Here is a 3,086-nt window from a genome sequence, read left to right as displayed (position 1 = left end):
CAACGTGCCTCATAAATGAAGCAGTGGCACCTCATTTTAAGAAGGAACTGGTGATGAAGATGAGAGAGAATCCCTTCACACTTGTCACAGATGGCTGGAATGATACTGGTATGTGCTTAACAACTTCTATCAGTAATTAGTACTTATTTTTTATCCATTTCTACATGCACTCATACAATTTGAACAACATATTGTTTTAGTTATGGTCCTTATTGTTACAGGTCTAGAGAAGATGAATCCTCTCACTGTCAGAATTTTTGACACCAACAAAGTTGTGCACAGGTTCCTTGATATGTGCACCACCAGTGGGAGGAGCTGTGGCACCGCTGAAGTGATCTACACAAAAATCAATGACACCTTGCAGGAAAATGACATCCCTTGGAGAAATTGTGTAGGTCTCTCTATTGACAATGCCCCTGTAAATACAGGTGCCAGAAATTCAATCTCAGCCAGAATGTTGAAGGAAAATGGCAGTATTTACATCCATGGATGCCCCTGTCATATCATCCACAACACTGCCAAACATGCGGGGCAGAAGTTTATGGAAGTAAGTTCAAACATGTACACTCTATATTACCAATCTGTTAAGCCCAATGCCATGTAAAACAGTTTGCTGATAGTGTTGCAATAGATACTTGAATTCATGTATTGCAGATATCCGGATTTGATCCAGAGGATCTGACCGTGGATGTTGGGTACTGGTTTAAAGGAAGCACCAACCGTAAAGGTTACCTGGCAGGTTTGTGATTCAACCAGCTCTACTGTTATAGAACAAAATGCAGACATTTTTAATTTGTTTACTGTTGATGTTATGTTTTATATTTTCCAGAATTTTATGAATTCCATGAGAGCGAGTACATGGAAATGCTGCTGCACATTTCAGTGCGATGGTTAAGCCTGGAGAGGTGCATCACACGAATTCTGCGACAGTATGGGCCACTTACCAGCTATTTTAAGTCTTTAAGTATGTTGTTTGTTTCATTGACAGTAATACAGGTGCATTACACCAGACTAAATGTGTACTTTTAAGCACTGACTGTGTTTATTTACAGATGAGAAACAACCAAGATTTAGAAGGCTGGTGGATGCATTTTCCAACGCCCTGACTGAAGTCTACCTACTCTTCTATCAAGCGACGCTGCCAGTGTTCACTCTACTGAACCTCCTCTTCCAGAGAGAAAGGTCTTCCATCTTTCAGCTCCACGGAGAGGTAAAATGCAAGGGTTAGGCCATCCTGCTGCCAAATACAGTATGTCTGCTTGAATTGGCTGATATGTCCTTTTTCAAGTAATACATGGAAATGTTTTATGAACTACAAATTTGCAGATGACAAAGTTCATCAAGAAACTGTGTGCGAGGTTCATGAAGCCGTCAGCACTACAGGGCCGACGAGTCCATGACATCCTCTACAAGGACCCACTAAACCAACTGCCAGGTAAAAGTTTCATATAAGGAGATACACCTGTATTCTCATTGACCTCAAATATACTTTTTGGGAAGATTGTTGTTATTGGGCAAGTTGGGTGATATCTCTGTTATGGCTGTTAAAAAGCATGTGTGTAGGCATACCATGCTTGTGTAGTTTATGGGTAAAATTGTATGCTTACATAGAGGAATACCTTCAACCACTTGCACTTATTGTGCACATAGTGCTCAAAACTAGACAGACTGAATCTATACACTGACTGTTTGTCTAGTTTTGAGTTAAATTGCCAAGTGAAATCCCTGTCTCTACCTGATGCATATTGTTGAAACTACCTGGACTTAATTTGCTTCTCTATCTCTTTCTGTTCTCTGTCTGGTAGGAGAAAATCTAAATGTTGGCTTCACCACCAGAGCTACCCTCAATAGGCTCCTTGAGGCTGGAGACATCACACCTCAGGAGGTGAAGCTAAAGTATGGAAGTCTGCTTATGTCTTGCCTTTACTGAAAGGAGGGGAGGCAACTATTTTAAATAACTATAGGCCAATCTCGAAATTGTCAGTTCTGGCTAAAGTGCTTGAACGACTAGTGAGTGAGCAAGTAAAGGACTTTTTATGTATAAATGATATCCTGTCGAAACATCAGTCGGGCTTCAGGAAAAAACATAGCACCATCACTGCCACAATGAAAGTTGTAAATGACATCACTAGTTTTTTAGATAATAAGCAGAGTTGTGCAGCTCTGTTTATTGATCTCTCTAAAGCGTTTGACACCGTTGATCATCGCATTTTAAAACAGAGGCTACTCAGCATTGGCTTGTCCAGCCTTGCAGTGGGGTGGTTTGTGAACTACCTCTCTGAAAGGTCCCAATGTGTACACTTTGATGGGCTCACTTCTGAGTGGTTGAGCATTTCTAATGGTGTACCTCAGGGTTCTGTTCTAGGTCCACTTTTATTCTCCATTTATATTAATAGCTTGGGTGATAATGTGGAGGAAGCTACCTTACATTTTTATGCGGATGATACTGTGATGTATTGTGCAGGTACCTCAGTTAAGGAGGCTGTTGTTAAATTACAGACTGTTTTTAACACTGTTCAGACTCAGCTCTCAGCGCTTAAGCTTCTTTTAAATGTGGATAAAACCAAGTTAATGCTCTTTTCAAAAGCTAAAAAGTCACCAGAGCCTGTTTTAGATATTGTAACCATGCAAGGAAAAAAACTTGAAGTGGTAACCTCTTACAAATACCTTGGTATCTGGCTTGATGACTGTCTTTCTTTTAAACTGCATGTAAATAACCTGCTTAAAAAACTGAGGGTTAGGCTAGGTTTTTTTTATAGAAACAAGTCCTGTTTCTCTCTTGAGGCCAGGAAAAGGCTAGTCACTGTGACCTTTTTACCTGTGCTGGACTATGGTGATCTATTTTATATGAATGCGCCGGCCAATTACCTCACCAAGATAGATGCCGCCTATCATAGTGCACTAAGGTTTGTGACAGACTGTAAGACTTTGACTCATCATTGTACCCTGTATACAAGGGCAGGGTTGCTTTCACTTACTGTACGGCGGCTAAATCACTGGTATCTTTTTATTTATAAAGCAATGTTAGGGAAACTTCCGTCTTACATCTGTTCCCTGATCTCACAGCGTATTGTAAATGGCTACTG

At 40.4% G+C, this 3,086-nt stretch overlaps 1 long non-coding RNA gene across 1 annotated transcript; it reads left to right on the top strand.

Moving 5' to 3' along the window:
- The first annotated feature begins 257 nt into the window (after positions 1-257).
- On the top strand, positions 258-1,380 carry LOC117543998. The gene is made up of 3 exons (XR_004568627.1): positions 258-547; positions 655-739; positions 1,053-1,380. It is a non-coding gene; the product is annotated as an uncharacterized LOC117543998 (long non-coding RNA).
- The last annotated feature ends 1,706 nt before the right edge of the window (positions 1,381-3,086 follow it).

Source organism: Gymnodraco acuticeps, unplaced genomic scaffold, assembly GCF_902827175.1.
Source record: "Gymnodraco acuticeps unplaced genomic scaffold, fGymAcu1.1, whole genome shotgun sequence".
NCBI classification, from domain to species: Eukaryota; Metazoa; Chordata; class Actinopteri; order Perciformes; family Bathydraconidae; genus Gymnodraco; species Gymnodraco acuticeps.
The sequence above is the reverse complement of the archived record's forward strand: the minus strand, read 5'-3'. Positions and strand labels throughout refer to the sequence as shown.